We start from the raw sequence: 23,779 nt of genomic DNA, 5'->3' as shown, positions 1-23,779 counted from the left end.
TAAATTACCATGTTATATTAATTCGATTGATATTAGTTTCATATACAGATTCTAATGATCAGATCACCCTGTATGATAAATAAAATATCTGAAACAACTAAAAATTCTTTTATAATCTCTCAAACTTGAACCTATATAAAACAATCAATTTTTTTATGGTCGAATATGCACTAAATATACTATTTTTTAAATAATAAATAATAAAAATTTCTAAATCAGTGTAGAATACTTTTGAGTTTCATATTCTCATAAAAATATGCTCTTATAATTAATTTTTTTCTAAATAAAATACAATAAAAATTGTGCGACTTTTCAATATCTGCATATTTTGAATATTTTCGAACATATTTTAGTTAAACGAGCGTTTTCTATTTATAAAAGCCTATATTATATGCTTGTTTTCGTATTTTATTTATGTTCTTTTTAAGGAGAAAAATTCGATTAGACACATTATAATCCATTTTTTTTAACAGAAATTAAGCCCAGATTTTTCTTTGATTTTAATAAGTTTTAGAAAAAAAATATTGAATTACGCTTGATTTTTAAAAGGTATCAAATCTAACAAAAATGTGATAATTGGTATTATAGTGTAAGAAATAAGCAATAAAATATATTTTATAAAAGCTTAAAAATCACGGATAGATATTAGATATTTTTGTATTGAATGCACTAGGAGAAAATAAGTTGGCATGCTCTAAGATAAATGTATTACCCGGTGAAATGTAATAATCTAAGAAAACATTTTATAAGAATTTTTATTCTTGTATAAGCAAAAATTTGTCCTGTCGGGTACATCTTTGGATATCATATATACCTATTCGCAAAAGAATCTCTTTTTTAGTATAAAAAATATAAATTCACAAAATTATATTTTAATTTTGTGATTATTTACAGTATGGTAAATTTGCACAAGAGTTTCTAAAGTTATATTTATACACCTTTATAAATCACCTTATGAATTCAATTGAAAAAATTATTTTTACCAAAGATAATCCGCATTTTAGCAATATATTAAACGATTTAAGAACAAATGTTTTCTATTATACTTTATTAAATATATATTATTATGTTTTTTACTCTTTTTTATAATTGATTCTATCAAATCAGAGAGTGTATTTTTTGCCCTTAAATTCTTTTGGCAAAACGAATCCATAGTTATTAAAAATAAAATTATGATTTATGATCAATAAAACTCACTATGATTGTATATGAAAATTAAATTAAAATAAAAAAAACATTTCGTAGATTCTATTTTACATCTTTTTGTCAATGCAAGAAACTTGTATTAATAATTTTTGTACATCATATTATTAATGCCACGATAAAAATAGATAATTGGAATAATATAACATACTAAGATTCTTTTTAATAGCGGAATGATATCTGGTTACCTTTCATTTTTAAATTAATAATGCATAATTTCAATTTATCTTTATAATATTTGAATGAACATGGCTAGGCCCTTTAAAATATGGTATGCAATCTACAGACACTTTTTAACCATAAAAATAGGGAAATTATTTTTTTCGACATTTAAAAATGAATGTCTATTTTTTAAGGATACAAAATTTATCTTATTTTTGAAATTTAAATATTTGAATAAATTAAAGCTCATGAATCGATATTTGGCATATTTTTAGGATTAAAAAATAAATGCCTTATTTTTACAAAAAAAAATTAATAAAGATGCGAAAATCTTTTCTATATTTTATTTTATTTTCTAAATATGGCAAATCAACGTATCAGTATGCATAAAAAAATAAATTTACACCTATTTTCATTTACTTAAGATTGTAATCCATTTTATTTTCTAAGTATAGCGAATCAATGTATCGTTATTCTGAAAAAAACACTGTTACCCCCATTTACATTTTATAAGATTGTAAATCCATAAAAAACGCAGATTTAATGTCTTGAATTTATTATTATGACACATATCGCCAAACAAATGGCTTGGATTATAAAAAGAATTATACCAAGCTCTATAATTCTAATATAAAATCTATAAAGATAGCATATTATTATTTTTTAAACAGGCAAGAGTCAAATAATTCGATTATACATGAATTCAAATAGAAAATTAAAATAATCATGATAGTGTAAATAAGGCGTACTTCGTTCATTTAAAAATCTCAAAAATTTGATCAACATAACAATCCCAGTTAATAATAAAAAATTCATATTCATAAACCTAAAGTTAAATTCAAGTCAATTTGCAAAAAAATAATGAGTAATTATCAACATATAAATACACTTTAAGATAATTGGCCTGGAAGGATAATTCGAGTTAAAAAACAAAAAATGAATGAATAATTGCACCTTAAGAAAAATGCAAGTCAATAGATAAATTACAGATGAAAAAAAATAAATGCAAAATACAATATGAATTATAATTTATTTTTAATTCTATTTTTAACTGTAATACCAAAAATAACAGCAAAGCCCCAACCACATGTGCTAATTGCAAGAAATGGTACTGTAAAATCCGGAACATAAGCTAAATCTTGCAGGATATGCTCATTTTGAATGATTATATTCGTTAATGATAATATAGTATATCCTATATACAACCCTCTCTCATCTTCCCAACCATATTCCCATACTTTTTGCAATGTCTTTACACAATCTATAATTAGATTTTGTTTGCCATGATTTTGATTGTTATACAATATGTAATGTGTATATTTTCTGCCTTTTTTAATCTTAACAGGTTCAAATCCAAACATATTCTTGATATCTCTGAGGAATGGAAATATTTTGTTATCCATCTTTAATATCAGAAGTGTAGGCTCAGTTATATCATAATTTATTTCTATCTTTGAATTATTGGGACATGACTCACTTATAATCAAATTTGTGCATTTTATGGTAAAGAATTTTAAGCATATGAATAAAATGCATCCAAACATGGGCAAATAAAAGTAATTTTTTAAATTGCATTCTTTTATATTGCGGGAACTATTCTAATTTAGTTTTAACCTGGATAAAAAGTTGAAGTGTTCTATTTAAAATTGAACTCATAAATATATTATATATCAAAAAAAATCTTTGATATTTTTACCAGATTAATTATTTTTAGAGTTTATTCAATGATTCAATTTTCTTTAAAAATTGAGAATGTGCTCTAACATGATTTTAATTCAAATAAAAGAGATTACAAAGTTTTAAAAAGAAATAATTTAATTGAAAATCTTGATTGGCCCTTTTCATCATAAGAAATAAGTCAATGTATTTACCGAAAAAATATCACTGGTTCATTTTTACCTCTTACAAATGGAATATTGTATGAAACTAATTTAGGTCATCTAATTAATATCGCTAAAAATAAAATTCCCTTGTAAAAAAGGTATTTTTATTTTATTAGAGAAATATTAAATATATCAAAACACAATATATTCCAAGTATTGCTGTTCTTGTTTATTTCAACATCATAATTCTTTAAAACATAATCTTAGATGTTCGTGGTAGTCTAAATATGCAAAATTATAGAAGACTAATGCAAAAATAAACCGATTTTATTCATAAATATGAAAAATAACATTATTTTTATCTGTGCTGCAAAGCATTTTTAACAAACGGTGTTGCATCATGATCTCTATGAATATTTTTCTAACTATTTGATTATCTTTTCTTTTTAACAGAAACAACTATAGTTAAAAGGTTGTTTTTCTATATCTTTATATACCCATTTCTTCTTTTATTTTTAAGATCAACCATATTCATTCAACAATAAGATTTCAAGGAGAGAACTAATTTTTTTGAAAAATCTAAAACTGAGTTATGAATATGTATTATACAAATAATTTATTCGAAAAATATCATGTGTTTTTTTTATCATTATTCAATATAAAACTTAATTTTTTGGTCGCAAAAATTGAAGGATTTGAGTGTGTTGCTGTGTTTATGAAATCTTGCCTAATAATATACTCTTACCCTATATTTAGTTGTATACGAGGCGTGAATTGCTATTTTATTAAAAAGGGATAAAAAATTTATTGTTAATGAACTCTTACTTACTATTATATATCTTAATACGGTATTCTATTAAGTAAAATCTACCATCAAAATTTATTGAAAAATTGGGATTTTTATTCCTTCTTATAATTCCAGCAAATATTTTGTTTATCAATAAATGTAAGATATCATTTTTATTTGCTCAAAATCTTAGATTATAATATTCTCTAAATTTTTTACCATTTTGTATTATAAAATTATAAAAAAGGCTATTTTTATGATTACTTTAATCGTATATAAGTCCAGAAATATAAAAAAATAGTAGTATGCATAAAAAAGTTGTTCAAACATGCCGAAAAACATCTTAGTATGTTTTATATTACATCCATCTGTCTTAAAGGAAAATAAAAGATATTAAAAAACAACATCTGCTATACAATTTAACTTCACATGGGTATTTTCGTATTTTAATAGCCTATTTTTTTATCTTAATTATATAAAAGTTGCGTTGCTAATATAGGTATAAAAATGTAATTGAATCTTTTAAATGCACATTTTGATATCAATAGACAAATACCTTTGTATTTTTGGGCTGGCATTGTAACTATATCTTTAATAATTCTTCAATTTCGCTATCAGATTTGGGGATTGTGTATGACCCTTAAGTTTAGGCGAAATTATTGGCTTGGATATGTCTAAAAAATGAAATCTTACAATAGTATAGAAGAATTTACCCATTAGAATTGGTATTAATATTATTTAGGCCTTAACTATAGTTTATTGGTGATAGTGTTTTTGTATTCACTTAAATTTAAACCATACGATACAGGAATTATTATATAAACTCTTATGTTGAATTCGTGTTGATGATAAAAAAATATGAACGATAAAAACAAGTTGAAGACGTAAACACGTAATAAAATGATTAGATATGCCTTGTGACGTGTTCATAATATAAATATGTAACTAACCGATTGTTGTCATAGATTAGTACATGAGATTGTGTAGATAATCAGAATAATTTATAAATGCCAATATATAATTATTTTATGGCACTAAATAAATTTTAAATGTATTAACGCAAGAAATACTATGAGAACAAAATTATATGTAATTTAATTTGTATAGAACCTTTTGAAATCATTTTAGTTGTATTATCTTTTTTATAGTTTAAAATAAAATCTACTATATTAGAGGTTGTTTCTTCTAAAATTAAAAAAACCTTTGAATTTTATATATAATAATATTTTTTGTTTTTTATAATTTAATCATTTCGATGAAAACAAAATCGGGCCAAAAGTTTTCGGGTAGTTGTAATTCCGTTTTTTTTTTATTCGATTAGATTCATTTATGTCTTTAACTTTTCACATAGAATCATAAAAATTATACGGTGTTAGCTATGTAATGTTTCGAAAGTTATTGTTTCGAAAATTTATTTTTATGTTTTCATGAATATATTGGTACATACCCATGATTCCTGATTGTTTACAAAGTGTTTCTACTAAATTTAATTGGCTAAATTTTTGTCTTGAGTTGACAAAACATAATCAATGTAACATAAAAAAAATTGCGCTATTTACATATAAAATCAGGTAGCATAATTAAGGGTTTGATATGTTATTTGTATACGGGCCTTTGCGCCTAAATTCTAAATTTAAATTGATATATATAATCATTTCATGTATTTTGATATATTCAGACGCACATATAGAAGTTCTATTGATTAAAAATTTAGGATCTTTTTTTAATTAATTGTATACAATATTTCTGACGCACCTTAATAATTCGATAAATAATATATCCATAGGTTTAGTGTTAAGGAGATTTAACTTTTTATAATAAATTTATTGAAAAACTACAAAAACACCTTCTAAATATTTGTGTTAATATCTAAATTTTGACCTCTTTATCTAAAATAACGTTGGTGAAAATATTAAGCGAACATTTTAAATAGAGTTATTTACTTATAACTACTTTTAAATATATCATATAGATTTCTGCATTTCATCCAGTGCATCTATAGAAGTTTGGTTTCCCACAAAACCTTAGAGTATAACAAAGAAACGTGTTGGTCTCTTATAGTAACATTTCATTATGCCTTTATGTGTGCTAATGTTGTTTCAACCAATATACAATATCATCAGAATAAGCCAAAACAAAATAAATCTTTAATTTTATAGGCTGTGATGGTTTTGTTTTGCAAAAAAGTTATTTTTAGTGCACAATTCAAAAAATTGAGAATCTATCTAATTAAATTATGGACTTATGCCCATAAAATCAATTCAATTATATTATAAAAAGGAGATTACTGTATATTTGTTAAAATTTAAAGGTGCATAAATTACTTGTAACAATCGAAGATATATAAAATCCTCTTTTTGCTATTTTTTTGTTAATTATATATAGAGCGCATATGTAACATCTATCGACTGATAAATTTTATGAGAATAATGTGCGATTTAATACATATAAATTTTTTTATGATTAAATGGGAATGGGGACAATATAACTAAATATATTTACTATAAATAGAGAACTATTAATATTGTGTAAATTTAAAAAGTTTATTGGTCCTTTTTTTATTTGTAATTTTTTTTCATTAAACTTATGATTTAATAAAATTTTTAGTGAAATTTAAAGTTATTTCATACAGAAAAAAAAACGATTAAAAAATTCACGTAAATCGATTTATAAGATTAAAAAAACATCATATATTTCAAATATCAACAAAATAATCATGTTATTATTACTATTTTAAAGATTTTATTTGTGCTGTCTGTTCGCATTACATCAATTCTAGTCGAACATATGGTTATCTATGATTAAACAAAGTTTTTCAATCATGAAATTATTCTACAAAGTTATATAAAAATTACACCGGGATAAATCTGCTATAATACCTTTTTTGCCTTTAATAATAGCATTGGTCTAATATTAAAGAGTTTTTAATATTACCTGAAGAATATGTACAAACAATAGAATTGTGGGTAAAACTCGAATTAATAAGTCTTGCTAGCTGAAAATATAATAGGCATGATTGTAAATATGATGAAAATAAATGAAGTAACAAGCGAACCCGTTCTATAGAGCGATGTAAAGTTTTCACAGAACAAATTTGAATAGGTAATATCAAATTGGCCCATGAATGAATTTAAGTGATTTTTCATGATATATAAATTTAAACTTTAGCAATATCAAAATCAGTATATTGTTTTGTTGAAAAAAAATATACAATCATTTATATTCAAATTACATTGTCTATATGTTTTTTTGGGCTAACACCTTTAAACCAATATTCATGGATTGTATTTTAGCTCTACGAATTAATAGTAAATGTGATTGGAACACAGCCCGAATTGCCCTTAATTAATAGTTTAGTTCTATATTAATTAAATAAATGTCTTTTAAATTTAAGTATACGGTAATACTTTCGAAACACATAGAATAAACTTGGAAAAAATAAAGAAATCAATTAATTGTTGAACTGTTTAATCCAAAAATATAAATAATCATTTATACGGAAAAAAGAAAATCGTATTATATGTTTTATTTTTAATTTTTATTAGATGCTTTTGAAAGTATTTCAAAAAATTCCGCAAAAACAACAACTCGCTGCTTGAAGAATTATAAGAAATGACGTGATGGACCTGAATTTCTAAAATAAGATCGTTTCTCTGAGCCTGTCTTCTGTAAGACTTTTATACAAATAAAATTTTAACATGAAAATAAAATTCAGTATCTACTATCTTTAGATGTATTTTTTAATAGTCTAGGCATTCAAGAATATACACATCATAAAATTAAATATGCAAAATATTTTTTAAAATTTTGCTGTTCATTTATTCCAGACTTAGTTTCAATGTATTATAATAATAGCGAAAAAAAATGAATTTGAATTTTAGCCTCATGGAAATAATTACCATGATTACTTTACGTATAAAGTTAATTTTTTGTCATAGATAGAATTTAAGCTATAGGAATGAGGAAAGTATTGTACATATTAGCCTTAACAAAATAGGAGAGTTATAGAATATGTGTAAGAGATTTCTAAAGCGTGGAAATATAGATTTTATTGGAAATAATAAATTTAAGATTACTTGTGATATTATAGTTCAATTATACACAGGAAAAATATGAATTCGAGCACACTTCTAACTTAAAAAGAAAATAGATTTATGAACATCACAGCAAAAATAAATGCATAGGATTGAATTGTTTAATTTCATTCTTAAATTTATAAATCATTGTATTTGGTATTAATTTTCTTCGTAGATCCAAATTGTATTTTATATTGTATGATTTCTAAAATGATAGGATGATTTTATATTAAAAATAGATAATAATGATGTATTTAAATGATTAAGAAGAAATTTTTTTTGATGTTTATTTTAATGTAGACATAATAGAATATATCTTTAAAAAGTTCGATTTATCTATACAATATTAAAGTATCAAATATTCAAATGAATCTTTCAATTCAATGTGGCTTTAGCTTAAATTTAAATTGATTTTTACGAAATTCACCTTATAATATCATAAATAAATATTACATATTTATATTGCACATGGTTTGTATGTATAAATCAAGTCTAGATCTATTTACCTTTATCTTGAGCCACGTAATTTTAAAAAGCCTGCATTTAAAATTCGTTTTTATTTTTATCTCTATTGTAATGGTATTTTAAAATAACTTGTTGCTTAAAGTATTTTTAATCTCGCCTTTGCACAGACAAATTCTCTTATTCTTTACGTTCAGATCTTGTTGATACATTTACTAATCTAATCTAAATTAATTATATTATTTTATAGTCGAAGAAAATCGATGCTAAAAGAAATATCGTAACGAAAGATTTAATTTTCTGTTAAATTGAACGACTATTCTATGAAAATACGATTTAAGATGTCTTGGATTGAATTTTTATCCAATTACATATAATTCTTTTATTTGCACACTGGAATAAAAAAATATTTATATGAAAAAAATTTTAAATCTAAGGCTTTCTTTCTTCATTCTCAATAGAATATATAGAAAATGAAAATGTTTTTTTGAAAAAAGATAAGAATAAGTTAGGTCTCTTTAAATTATATTTTAAATAGTCTAAAAGTATCTACCCATTTTAACACACGTTTATAAATTATGTCGTTGTTTTTTTTGTTGTTCGTCTTTTTATATAGTTAATTTCAAAATTTTTATAAATCTTTCGATTCAAAAATGCGAATACCTTTTAGCTTTCTATGGATATTTTCAACAATATCGAATTAAAATTTTAACTAGATCTGAATTTTTATATATCAACTGGTCATTTAAAGGTTAATAGAAAATTCTTAATCCTAAAAGAGATAAAAATTATTTCCAAGGTGTTTTTATCGGAAGTATGTGTGTATTTTTTTGGTTTTATTTTCTTTAATTAATATTCAATAGTTTTATTTACATATTTAACAATATAATCATAATGTTAGGTTTTTAAACATCTTTGCGATCTTATATATTATTGAATATTAAATCTGTAAAAATTACATTATGTGCGATTAGAGGCTTGAATTGTAGATAAATTTATCTTTATAGATTGAATATATATGCACACATAACTCACAAATTACGATTTTTTTGTTGATTCACTTGTCGTTTCCCTCAAAATCTTCGAATGATTATTTTCTTAAAAGCTATTTCTAACGAGATTTCAGTGTTCTAACTCTATAAAAAACATAACCGGTTAAATTCTTCTATCGGTTTAAGCATGCTATGATGAAAAAATTTATATATTACATTTTCAATTTAATAACACCAGCTATCTTGACCGTTTTAATTCAACTTTATTATTTATAATGATATAATGTACCAAGATACATTTATAATTCAGTATGTTTATATGAATGATTTTTCTAGCACTTGTTAAGAGACATTATCTTTTAAAATTATATAATAACACAAAAATCAAACTTTTGTAAAAGATAATGAGAAAAGTTCGATTAAAATAAAAAATTTATATTTGTTTAGCGCAAATATATATTCTTTTATTGTTAAATTCTAACTATAATAGTTCTTGTGCAAAAATAGAATAATTTTAGCTACAATATTAACAAAAGCTTATTTTTATTAAGAAAGAAAGTTTATTGAATATATTGAGTTAAAAAAAGTTATAAAATATATTCGAAACTAAAATTTATGTGTTAGTCACCATAAATAGTTTTTGGTTTCAATATATTTAGTAATATTTTCACTCAGGTAGATTTCCGAATTTAATCTTAGTTTAATTAATAATCATTATATTCTTCTCTTAATCTATTTTATTTGTGATCTTTTGATCATAGTAAAGTAAAATTAGATTTCAAATTTTCCATTCTAATAAATTATAAGATTTTACACGGGGATATGGAATAGAAAAATCATAAAAATATAATATTTTCCTATTTTTATCTTGGTATAGGTTAAATTCATGTTTATTCAACAAGACTTTAGAAAAAAAAAGATTCGAATAATTAGAGTATATTTCGAAGCGTAAATTTTGAGCTTTAATAAAAGATGCTTTACGCTATAGGTGTGGCAGACCAATGGAAATTATTCAGCTTTATGGCAGAGCTGGAAATCCGAAGAAAATCATAAAAAAATATGATTATGAATATGTAAAAAAGCCATTCCTTTGATCTGAATCTTTTATTAAAATAAATAAAAGGCGTAAGTCACGATTCAAATAATTATAATTGCACATTTACAATTTCTAGTATTTTCAATGTTCTGTCAACCATATGTATTTGTTCATTTTCTGGTTCAACTCAATAAATTTATGATTTAATATTACAAATGGCTCTAACAATTAATAAAGCCCGAATCAATTTCTTGAAAAAACTAGGAAATAGCGAAATAATGCTAAATTTGATTGAATTTGGAATGTTACTATAAGAAAAAGGTGGTTTTAACCATCGAATTTCTATTCTGATTGTTAAAATTTGTGTTTTATAATCATATCGCAAAAATTAGCTGTCGTCCTTTTTCCATCTTCGGGTACATGCCCAAATTGATTATAATATATGACTGAAAATATTTTGAATACATTAATTGGCATGTAATGCACCTATATTAGTAGCAAAAATCTAGAGAAATCTAGTATTTCGATATGAATTAACATAGGGATTTCGCGATATTTCTGCCTTGTAATGGGGTATTTAAAATATAAACCATTGAGCATAAGTTCATCTAATTTAAGTGACACATTGAGATCAAGTTACAAATAATACAAATGATTGAAGTGGTTTTTAATTGGTGATATTTTTATTGGTTGGTTTTTTCCTTTGGCGATTTATTGGTCAATTTATAAATTTACGTAATGAATATTAAATTAGCGTGAATATGCTGCCATTTTAAAGAGTAAAAATATATAGGTGAGTTTTACCTGATGTTATATTACAAAAAAGTATTTTTGCAATTTTATTGGGTTTTTTTGGTGAAAAGATGTCTCTTAACACAAATTCTTTTTATAATTTTTTTTTCCGATTTAAATTTTGGTTTTAATATGAAATAAATATGAATTATTTTAAAATTTTATTTTATTTGTTATAATTTGCTACGATAGGTATCAATCATAATAAATATATATACAAATAAATCTTGTGTGAAATAATAAGTTAAAAAAGATCTTTAAGGTGTTTATATGATCGTGAGATAAAATATAATTACATGGTAAAAATATCTTGCATGCCTTATAGTCTAATTTAAAATGGTATGCCCCAAATCAAGGAACTTTTATTGTTTAAGTTTATTTGTATTGAGAGCCAAATTGAATTATTTTCGAATGATTTCTGAGTATTTATTTTCTACATTTTAAATTTTTTTAAAAATTAGCTTCTATAATCTTTAATCTTAATATTTTTCTAATTTTAATTATATCTCTTCGAATTTTATATGATTCTTCTCTTAAACTTTTTATATTTAGTTTGAATCTACGTAAAATCTGCTTATAAGAATTATATTACCATCACTATTATCAAATGATCAATAAGATTTTGTTTATATTAAAAAAAATCAGATAATCATCTGATTTGTGAATATATCATTAGAAATTTCGAAGAAATATAATGCTATAGATCCTTGATTCTATAAGATTTTATGGAGGCGAACGAAAAAACACTTTTTATTGAAGACCGAGCAGAAAAAAATAAATTTTCGGTAATAGATATAGTTAAAGAAGAGTATGTCTCAAAGTGTGATATTCAAAAAGGTCCTGTAGGTGAAGATATGTATAAAAGGAGTCTACCGTGTCTACCACCGTCACGATCGCCTTCTCCAGATCAACATCTGCGCAAAAGAAAACGATGTTCTGCAATTGATGATGAAATATACAACACATGTGAATTTCAATATGAAAGGATCGGTAAGGAGTGTTCAAACAAGAATACGAAGATATTTTACACTGACTTCATATCTTTACAGATATTTTTATATTGTTTTTATTTATATATTTTTGATTTCGCAATCGACTTCAAGCTTGTGTATGTTTTTTTTCTTGGTATGTCTATGTTATTGTCAGTTTATTTTGGTGGAAAGTTATTTAGAAAAAAATTACCATTTATTAAAAATATAAGGTTGTTGAGGGGAGGAGAGTTAGCACTGTTGCTATATGGTATCGTTTTTCTTGCATACTTTGCAATATTTGTTGCTAATATTGTTGATTGGGTGTTTTATTCGTTTGTGCCGATGGCGTTTTTTTCAATCATATTTACAGGAACGATATTTGTTGATATTTTTAAAAGACAATTTTCGATGGAAGGATTTTCTGGTTTTTTTCTTTTTTCATTTGTGACGGTTGCATGTACAGTTGGTACCATATTTGGGGTGAATTCTCTTGCAGAAGTTATAAAAAGCAATTTTGTTTCGTTTTTGACTTACAATCTGGTTTATGGTTCTTTTGTGGTATTCAATACGCAAATCAGAATTGGAGCGAAAAAAAGAAAAACTTTAGGTGTTATTGTCGATACGATGATAATGATAGTTCAGTTTATGTTGTATGGCGCGGCTCTTAGTGTTCATATAGATAATATAACAAATTGATGATTTCAAAATTATATTCTATTAAAATTTATCTTAGTTTATGTCTGTAGAAAATTATATCTTACATAAATTCTGTTTTTTATATTTGTACATCTAAGAAATCAATATATATTTACGCATAAATGGGATTCTTTATGGGATAAATACCCATTATTAAAGGACATTATAATTTCTTTTATTATTTAAAAGTTCTTTAGTAGATTTAATTTTATCGCTGTCAATATAACCACTGTTTGTGGTTTTTATATATGTGTTGATCACAAATTCAATATCACTTTCTTTGAATTATGTGTTATGTAATATATTTGTTCATTCGAAAATTTCTAGGGATATTGTCTAAGTTGTATATATATTTTAAAGTTACTTTTTGTTTAATTAAATCAGAGTCAATTACACAACCATTAATCCAATATTTTTGTATAAATCTAGCTTCTAGTGCAAATATTAATTGCTCTAGTTAATTATTTTTTTTAAATAATTATATACTTAAAAATAGCAAATACTTGTTCATTTCATTATTAATATGAATATGATCATATTATTTTTACTTTTTATTATTGATTATTATAATTATTTTTTTATTTGAATTATATTACTGGATAGTCTTTCTGATTTTAGTTCATTTATGTAATTTTTATATTTGCTAGATTTTGGGTGAGAAATAAGATATAATCTAAATATCTAATAAAACTAAAAATCAAAACATTTCACATAATATATCCCCCTAGAAAATAGAGGTTGTAACATTCAAACTAGAAAGAATATATTTTATATTTAGGCATTAAACGTATAATATAGATGCAATTAAATTTTTTATTTTCGACTTTCTTTATTTTTTGGCTTTATTAACTTTGATGCCCGATTTTAATAAATCATTGCCTGAAAATATTCGATTCAGGTGTTAAATAGCAAATAAAGCCATGTAATGATCGATTATTATTTTATATATAAAGTGATGGAATTCATAGATTGTGTATATTTTTTTATGGTTTCATTAATAATGCAATATTTATTTTTATCTAATCTTTAATTGGTCACTAAATGCTATTATTTAGTGTTCCAATCAAGAGTTCTACAAATTTATATGTTAAAAATGATATAATTTGTTATTTTCTTCGTGAACTTCATATTAGTTTCTATAAACATGTTTTTTTACAAAAATTAAGCTAAGGATAATAAATTTTTTTATTTTAATACTATAAAATCATGGGTAGACAATATTTATGAAAATAGAATCACAAGTTAGAAATTCTTTTATGATAAAGATCAAGAATGGTGTAGTAATTTGTGATTTTTTATTGCTGAGAAATGACTGTTCGAAGTTAAATATATTATAAAAACAGGATGCTAAAACTATCGATATTTTTGACTCGATAAATTCTATAGTATCTTAATAATCCAAGGAACAATTATTTAAGTATGTGTATAGGCTGCAAAATATTGCTTTTTTATAATATTCTAAATTTCAACATTCAATAGAGCAAAAATAAATCTTATATGCTACCAAAATCAAATTCAAACAATCTTTTATATTTTTCTAGCCATTATAATAAATATAAGGTATTATATAAATATTAACAATCATCAGAGTTTTTTAAGTTCTTTGTTTGTAGTGTTCATATAATGTTCCGAATTTTCATTCATTCTAGAAATTTCCGCAATTTTTCCTTTATGAGATTTGATAATTCTTTTTTGGTGATTAGATTCCTTTTGCATTCCCTTTAACTCATTTAATATGGCTCTCAGTTCATCGTCTGTCTTTTCCTCCCCAGTGAGATCTTCGTTATCTCTCGAACCCTTTTGTTTTTTCTTTCCTGTAAACTCGTTACTATCATTTTCATCGCCATTTTCGCCTTTCCCATGTTCTTCTGAGTTAGTTAGTCTACCTTCTCTGTTTAATTTTTTTAGTTTTCTGTCCATACGAGCTTCTTTAGAGAAATATGATTTTACATTGCTGACTAGTGGTATCCTAAATCCAAAAATCTTGCCAGCTTGTTTGATTTCACCCGAAAGTCTGTTACATTCTTTCATGTTCATGTTTATTTGATGAGATTTGTCGTTTATTTCATCAAGTTTTTCACCTTGTGAATTTAAAAGTTCACTGGTTATTTTTTGTTTTTGTGAACTCTGGTGAAGTTTTTGATAAGCTTGTTCGGCTTTTGAATGCGTATTGTCTTCTAATTGGCAGGCGCGCTTAAGTGCTTCATCTTGTATGGGACTGTACACTTTTTTTTTCTCTTTCTTTTCTAGAAATTTTTGAAAATGATGTTGGCTGTACTTGTCGTCCATTTTTTTTTCTATTTTTAATTTTTAGATAAAGTTGTATTGCTTTATTGGTTTTTTTTAAAGGAGATATTCGTGGCTCCGTTTTTTTTTGTTTTGTTGTGAAACGTTATCAATGTAACAAATCAAAATTCAAAACTATATGTTCAAAAATATATAACCGATTTTTACTGTTATTTTTGACTTTATCTAATTGTTTCTGGCATTATCCAGTTTTCAGAGTACATATATTGTACTAACATCAAAATTCCTTTAACCTAAAAACTTACAAAATAAATTTTAAAGTCTGTTTATAGAAAATACTTTAAAGATTAATTAAAGATTTTCTATATTCAATCTTTTATCCTTTGTGATTTAATATTTAATATTGATTTTTAATACATATAGTTATATTTTTTTTAAGTAAAATACCCGTTTGCGTCTTTTTTATTTTTGTAAATGAAACTAATTCTAATATTTAGCCCCAAAATACATTCTGATATGAATAACATAACATTATAAAACTTTGAGGTCTTCTTAATTCGAAAACATTTTTATTATTTTTGTCTTTTAACTAAACGAAACATCTTATTTTTAACAATTTAAAACTTGGATATCCATATTATTATAATTTAATGTAGTATTTTTCTGAATATGGTGTGATTTAATAATTGATATATCCTTTTTGTTTGGTGTTGGAACATGGTTTTAATGAAATTAAATACAGATAAGATAACAATAAGTTTTAATGATACAATTAGTGCAAAAATATTTTTTATAGATGCCAAATTAATAAACGATTACAAAAGACAAAATGAATGCATTTTTGAGGATTAATAATTAAAAATATAGAAAAATATGTTTATTGATGCCAAATTAATAAAAGTTTACAAAAGACAAAATGAATGCATTTTTGAGGATTAATAATTAAAAATATAAAAAAATATCTTTTATAGATACCAAATTAATAAACGATTACAAAAGACAAAATGGATGCATTTTTGAGGATAAATAATTAAAAATATAGAAAAATATGTTTATATATGCCAAATTAATAAAAGTTTACAAAAGACAAAATGAATGCATTTTTGAGGATTAATAATTAAAAATATAAAAAAATATGTTTATTGATGCCAAATTAATAAACGATTACAAAAGACAAAATGGATGCATTTTTGAGGATAAATAATTAAAAATATAGAAAAATATGTTTATATATGCCAAATTAATAAACGATTACAAAAGACAAAATGGATGCATTTTTGAGGATTAATAATTAAAAATATAAAAAAAATATGTTTATTGATGCCAAATTAATAAACATTCACAAAATTTAAATTTGACAAAAACAGATTTTAATCATGTTTAAGCAGTATAAATAAGATAAAATCATAAATTTAGTGGCATTGCAACGATCAATACCATATAAACCAAAATTTTCATTGTTTAAAGATGAATTTAAAGCAAAATAAAATGAATTGGATAAAACTATATAATCAGAATAACGGAATTCAAAATTATTTTTCATACAAGATGAATCTAAGCAAATTACAACTTAATAGCTGCAAAATGTTCAGATTATAACACACTTTCACTTATTATTTTTACTGAAAGTGAATTTATACCAAAATGGCGAAAAGCCAATAACAAAATATTCAGATAACTGATTTTATTGATAATTTTTACTGGAAGATGAATTTATATCAAAAGGTTATATAACCAATAACAAAATATTAAGTAAAATTGATTTCATTGATTGTTTTTACTGAAAGATGAATTTATATCAAAAGGTTAAATAACCAATAACAAAATATTAAGTAAAATTGATTTCATTGATTATTTTTACTGAAAGATGAATTTTAGTAACATTATAAATATAGACAGTCCTGTGAATATCCATAAAATATTTCACAACATAATTTATTTATTTATTTTTATCTTTTAATTTATGTTCAAAATTTTAAACTTGTTTGATCAAAATTTAATATTATTTTTAGAGCAGACTTGCCCAATATGTCTTTATATTTTCTCATATTTATAACTTTCATCATGTATATATTTTGTCTTTTCAAGACTTATTAATTCAAGTGTTTTTCTCAATCCTGTTATACTTCTTTTGTCTCATTTTCTTTAATACCTTTATCATGTATGTATCTTTCTTTTAAAGACTTATTAATTAAAGTGTTTTTCTCAATCCTGTTATACTTCTTTTGTCTCATTTTCTTATGCCTTCCTCATGAATGTATTTATTTTCATTTTCAAGACTTATTAATTCAAGTGTTTTTCTCAATCCTGTTATACTTCTTTCGTCTCATTTTCTTTAATACCTTCCTCATATATTTATTTCCATTTTCAAGACTTATTAATTCAAGTGTTTTTCTCAATCCTATTGTTTGTGTTTATGCTTTAGTTGTAATTCACATTTCATAATATCCGACTGACGGGTCATTAATTATACAAAAATTATCATTCACAATATCCTAGACAATTCTAATTGAATATATACTTTCTCCTATACGATGAATTCCAATTATCAACATTTTAAACCTATAAAACAAAAATTTTAGGAACACGACCCATTTTATGAGACATCCCTATTTAAAAGAGAAATTTCAAATTTATGTAAAATAAATCATGCCCCAAAAATCATTCATTTCCATAATTTATTTTTGAGATTTTCGTACCCATAAAAATGCAAATCTTTGTCAAGACATTAACGGGTAAGACCATCACTTTAGAAGTAGAACAAGATGACACTATCGAGACAGTAAAAGCAAAGATACAAGATAAAGAAGGAATTCCGCCAGACCAGCAGCGACTGATTTTTGCAGGAAAGCAGCTTGAAGATGGACGTACCTTGAACGATTATAATATTCAAAAAGAGAGTACTCTTCATTTAGTTCTCAGACTTCGTGGAGGTAAAAAGAAGAAGAAGAAAACTTACACTACTCCAAAAAAAGTCAAGACTAAAAAAATACGAAAGAAACTTGTTGCTCTTAAACATTTCGATTTATTGAATGATGGAACAGTAAGAATTAAACCTAAGAGCTGTTCTAATTGTGGTATTGGAACCTTTTTGAGTACTAATGCAAAATTCGAATATTGTTGCAGATGTGATACCAAATTCGAGGAATTCGTTGAGGCTGCATGAAATAATTAAATATTCTTGTCTGAATTCTTTTTGCTATTGTTATCTTTAAAATATAGTCATTCTTTAAAATATAAATTTTACCATAAAATCTTTTCAGCCTAAAAAAATATTATAAGACTCAAATAAAACTCTTATTTTTCTACCATTATCTGGCTGTATTTATAAAATTATGGCAAGGAAATCAAGTTTTAATTTTTATATGAATTAGTTGTTGTATTTATAATTTTATTTCAATGCTCGTACTAATTAATTTAAAAATATAAATCAGAATTCCTTAAAAAAATTTATAGGTAAAATAACTATTTAATGCTCATTTTCTTTTAAAATTGAATATAATTCACTCGTATATGTTTTATTATTTACTCATCATTATTTCAAATAGGCAAAAGCTCAATTTTAAGTTTTGCAATATTCCCAATTCGCCAACTAAATTTAGCAAAATAAACATTCTTAGTTTTAGATTTAATAAAATAAACATATTCAGTTTCCAATATCTTAAAAAAAATATTATTCAGTTTTCGATTTAATAAAAACAAATAATATCAATTTATTTTTAGATTTTAATAAAAAATAAACATATTCTGTTTCCAGCATCTTAAAAAAAATATTATTCAGTTTTCGATTTAATAAAAACAAATATCAATTTATTTTTAGATTTTAACAAAAAATAAACATATTCGGTTTTCAATATATTTAAAAATAATATTCATTCATCTTTACATTTTTAAAAAAAATTAATATCAATTTATTTTTTAATAAAATCTAAAAATAAACATATTCAATTTTCAATATCCTAAAAAAAATATTCATTTATATTTCATAAATCTGTATAAAATTTAAAATAATCCAAAAATTATTGGTAGGTTTTTGATTTCAATATTTTATTGTATTACTGTTTAAGATTTTAGAATCTAATAAATAAGATGCTGTTGTGTATGCCATCGACAGGTCCCAGTATGAAAAAAACAACCTACAATGTTTTGCATGGATATAGACAAGAGAAGATTGAGACTGTATTATATTCCTTAAGCAGGCGAGTATAAATTATAGATCCAATTTCATCTGTATACTGATTATCATCTTTGAGAAAGAGCCGTGCTCACTCTGATTACGGACAATAAGATGTAGAGAGCTCATGGGGTGATGTAGCAATTAGGCAATGGCACCTGTTGCAATAAACATACTTATTAAAGATAAAAGCATGAATAAGATATGGTAAATTTATCTCATATTTTATATTTCATAAATCTATAAAAATGTAAAAAAAGCGTTCGATTCATAAATTTTGACATAAATAAAACTTTAATTATACAGAATATCAAATTGTAATTGCATTGAATGTTAAAAACAAAATAATTAACTTTATATTTATAGATACTTAATATTTCTTATATGAATGGCCAATATGTTTATACCGCATTTGAAATTAAAATTTATTATTCAGCAAACTCGAGACAAAAATTTAAAAACAAAAAGAATTCGATGAACCATGAATAAAATACTAATTAAATACATATTCGATTTTACTTATTATTACGTAAATACCGACAAAATAAAAAAATGGCACTATATATTATAGCATCAGTGAAAAAACATGCGCGCATAATATATAAATGTTTTATTACATTATAAATATATTTGTATGTTTTGTATTGCATATAAATAATTGCGATAATATTATGGTAAATATACTTAAATTATATTCAATTTCAATGACGGACACCGATTTAAATGATCAAGTATATTAGATATCATAAATTTGCGCGCAACTATGGCAATAATCCTTTATTTTTATTATTTTATATAATTCAGTTCATTTTCGAATCATCTATTTCTATTATAAAGTCGTTGGGCTAGTAAAAAGACTTCTTACTTTCAATTCAGGTAAAATTTATCACTGAGACCTTTATATAATGTAATAAAAATCTATAAAAAAAGGCTTTATGATAATTAAAAATCAGATTTTAGTAAATTATAAAATAAATGGATTCGTCTATTTATCTAACACAATCTAAAATAATACCCTTATTAGATTATTCGATTTAGTATAATCTATTGAAAAATAAAAATTGAATATTTATAACTTTTTTTGTACTTAAATTGATTATATCGGCATAATTATGCTATTTCTCAAATACAATATTGGATTTGACATGTTAAGGATTACCTTTAAGAAAAGAAAAAAAAATTTAGAATAATAGGTTATCATTTCTTTTTTTTCTATTATTTGATTGTAGATAATTGATCATACAAAAACATTTTTCTCTGCTTGAAAGATATGCCTGGATATACGAAATTCGGAAAAAACACACACATCATTATACTGTTTTCTTTGAATATATCGTCGTTTTAAAAAATTCATATTTATATTTTTTAGCACTATAAATCTGCTTGATATATTAAACAAGATAATATCAGCAGATTTTTATATATTTTTGTAAAATAAAATCTTTAAAAAGATACACTGTATGGTTTTTTGTGCTTTAAAGTTATTCCTTCGATATTATACCCTGGATTTATAAAATATTACGGATAATATTCAATGATTCCTCCCTCAAAAAAACCTTATACTAAGTCACATTCTAATAAATCATTGAAAAATTGTATTCTAGTATCAAGATTTTGTCTTATTTTTTATATCTTGCACATATTTTTCAGCTTAAATATAATCTATTATAGTATGCCGAAAATTTATTTACAACTGCAGTGCGAATTATATAAAGATTTTTTTTGATGCATCAAAACGACTATTTTGCGCTAAAAATCATGAATTTATATAAATAATTGTTTTTTTATCGAATAAATATAAATTAAGGTCATTTTTTATGCCTAGAAATTAGTCTAAATTAGATTGCTCATCAAAATTAAAATTAGAGATTGAAATTATATTTTTAAATACATAAGAACCCGTATTAATTGTATTTCAATAAATAGGTATTATGTTCAACTTGTTAATTCATAAATGCAAGATATTAAGCAGAAACTATCTTTTTTAGTCGTTTTAAGAAGTAAATTACACAATTTTAAAATATTGGATTCTCTAATAATATAATTATATTTATTTTTTTCCTTCATATTCATTTTTAAAAGATAATTATCTCAAAAAAATTTTAATCAAAGACCATACGTTTAATATCTGATGAAAAGATATGCATATCTTAAAATAATACTGATTTTGACATCCGGCCAATTTAATATTTTTCGCCCATTCATATGTTTTTTTTGGAAAATGGTATAGGTAATACTTGAATTTACTAACTAATAGAGATTAAATACACAATTTTCATACATTTATTCGCAATATTTTGGTGTATTTTGAAACGAGCATATTTCTTGGTGATTATAATATTGTATACACACTGATAAAAATCAGTTTCTTTTTTTTTGTTTTCCTTGAAAGATCTCATTGTAACATTAGATTTATTTTTTAATGATAATATATATAATTTATCGTTTTTTGCATTTTTGTTGTGGCAACTATTGTGTAAAAAATATTTCTATACGTGCATATATGATTAGATGATGAACATGTTTGTTTTCAAGAATATCGTGCTTCATTCTTTCTTTGGGTAATTTCATTTCTTATAATACTTAGGTTTATGTTGACGAAACTCAAATTTTTTCATATGTTTTTGTTTAAAATCAAATATTTCTTAAAATGATTTTTTGTAGAGTCTATGTGCTATAAATACTGAATTTAATCAATATATTTTGTTAATTAAGTTTTATAAATGATTCTGTGCATTTTGCTTTTCTTGTGAATATCCTTTTGTTTTTTTTAATTCATATATTCTTTTTGAATGGTTTGGTCTATCTTACGTGACATATAAATATTTAGCTGATCAGAGTTAACTGAAATTTCATAATTTACACTTTTTTGTTTTTAAACTTTTATTTCGATGAAACACAAAAGAGGAAAGAATTGAATTTACTGTGGTTGTGAAGTTAATATGTTGGTGATTGACAAGAAAAGAACAGTTTTTCTTTAGAGTGCTTCTAAAAATACTTATTATAATTGGGAAGAAGCTACTATTTATTAAGATAAACATCAAAATATATAATTCTCATAATATTCAAATGTGATTCAAGAAATACAGAAAAATATTATGTCTATGAACTTCAAATCGATGAGACAAAAATATGAGGAATGTATATATAATTTCATAATATATTAATTCCGAAGTATTATGAAACATTGGAGCAGATGGGTGGCGAAAGAAGTGTGGTTGAGATGGATGTGTCTAGGTTTGGTGAGCATAAGTACCATAAAAACAATAATTTCGGGTATTTTGGATGTTGGATGCGAATGTTAACGGAAAAATAATTTAATTGTGATTGAAAATAAAAAAATAAACGCTTAAAGAAGAGATCATAAATGGCATAATAAAGAAATTATTATCATACTGATTGCTAAAATAGGTATTTTTATACACAAAAATGTGAATAATTCAGTAGGAATTAAAGATAATTAGATTGTATTTCATTCTGAATCGATTAAAGATGCTGGGCTGGTCTAAATGCACGTTTAATTCCAAGAAATAACAAAGAAAATAACTTTTTTTCTGTCAGACACATGTATATGAAGACGCAGATAACAAATCCATTTTTATCATCAATGCATGTAATTTTTACTCTTTGCACAGATTTTTATTTTTGTGAATAATCATAGCATTTAAAACATGATAATCCTCAATAAATTTATTGAACGATTTTGCGTAACAAAAGAATAGATTAACGAAATCGAATTTAGAAAAATACTATTGTGAGTGTTTTGTTTTGGTTTTTTTAAATCCATCAAAACTAAAAATATGGAAATGGCAATTATAATCCTTTAAACACAATTTTTATAAAAAAATTTCTTTTAAAATGCTTTTTTTATGAAATTTACAATTTAATTTAATATAGAAAATGCGCTTTTTATATTTCAATAAAAAAACCAATAGAGTTTATCGAGAAACTGTTTACGATTTTACATCGCAGTCTTTTTACGAAAAGAAAAAATATGCATTCAATAAAGTTTTTCTAAAAAAAAACAATAGATTAAAATTGACCTCTTTTACAAAATTTTGAAAATAAAAATTCAATAAGGTTTTTCAGAAAAATATTTTAGATTTCTCATCGCAATCTTTTCATAAAAATTAATAATTAAGCACAATTTCTAATTGCAATGATCTAGAAACATATTTTCATGTCTTTTATAATGGAACACAGTATTGGATGACTATACTAAAAACCATTTTTTTATGCAGAAAAATATATTTTAAATTTTATATCTTCTACTCCCACCCCTTATAAAGGGATTTTACAATAGTTAATTCAACAAATGAAGCGTTTCGAAGTATCAACCGAAGCAAAGAATTCTTACC

General features: G+C 23.7%; 1 pseudogene; it reads left to right on the top strand.

Annotated features, from left to right (window-relative positions):
• Positions 1 to 17,954: 17,954 nt before the first annotated feature.
• LOC147065793 (uncharacterized) lies at positions 17,955 to 18,413 on the top strand (annotated as a pseudogene).
• Positions 18,414 to 23,779: the final 5,366 nt, after the last annotated feature.

The sequence above is a fragment of the Rhyacophila brunnea genome, unplaced genomic scaffold (genome assembly GCF_057557595.1).
Source record: "Rhyacophila brunnea isolate RB1 unplaced genomic scaffold, BYU_Rbru_1.0 scaffold_56, whole genome shotgun sequence".
Classification (NCBI taxonomy): domain Eukaryota; kingdom Metazoa; phylum Arthropoda; class Insecta; order Trichoptera; family Rhyacophilidae; genus Rhyacophila; species Rhyacophila brunnea.
Note: the sequence above shows the minus strand (reverse complement) of the source record. Positions and strands in the feature narration are given on the sequence as shown.